Source organism: Populus euphratica, unplaced genomic scaffold, assembly GCF_000495115.2.
Source record: "Populus euphratica unplaced genomic scaffold, PopEup_1.0 scaffold9057.1, whole genome shotgun sequence".
In the NCBI taxonomy this organism is placed as follows: Eukaryota; Viridiplantae; Streptophyta; class Magnoliopsida; order Malpighiales; family Salicaceae; genus Populus; species Populus euphratica.
Genome location: NW_011508834.1, coordinates 1 through 623, shown reverse-complemented (window position 1 = coordinate 623; position 623 = coordinate 1). Strand labels below are relative to the sequence as shown.

The 623-nt window shown below is 38.2% G+C and overlaps 1 long non-coding RNA gene across 1 annotated transcript; it reads left to right on the top strand.

The window, feature by feature from the left end:
- The first annotated feature begins 6 nt into the window (after positions 1-6).
- On the top strand, positions 7-423 carry LOC105120384 (uncharacterized). The gene is made up of 2 exons (XR_841317.1): positions 7-182; positions 280-423. It is a non-coding gene; the product is annotated as an uncharacterized LOC105120384 (long non-coding RNA).
- Positions 424-623: the final 200 nt, after the last annotated feature.

Here is a 623-nt window from a genome sequence, read left to right as displayed (position 1 = left end):
CAATAACCCTCAAGTAAAGACTTTGATATCGTTTGACTAATGTCATTATGACGGCACCTAACGAACATAGATTCCGAAAAATCTCACTGCGCCTGGCACAAGATTGAAGGTCCATGATCCACATTGCATTACATGCTAGATTCTCTGTCTTGGACACCAGGCCAGGTACAGTAATTACTGCTATGGGAAATAGAACAGAGAAGACATTAATTAATGCAAAAATAGCAAATTGCTTGTTTATTTCAATCGGAGAGCCAGGACTACGGTTAAAGCACGGACATGTGTTATTTCAGTCCCCAAAAAGCTAGTACATGCACAGCATGACAATGTTGCTCCCTAATCATCATGCAGTGCCTCAAATACGTTACATGAACTGGGAAATCCTAATTCTTACAGCAAGAGGAGTACTACTTAACGAAGATATAAAAGATTTAATTACCCTGATATTCATCTAGAGGTACAAAATCTTTACCCATGTATTAAGGCTTTTCTAATTTCTGACATGTATTCCGATAACAAAATCCAACTCAGCAATCCCAGCAAGGTATTGTAGTAAAAGATCGATCCACACACTCTGAAACAGAATCGGAGTAAGAAAAAAAAATTAATCGGTGCTCACTTCA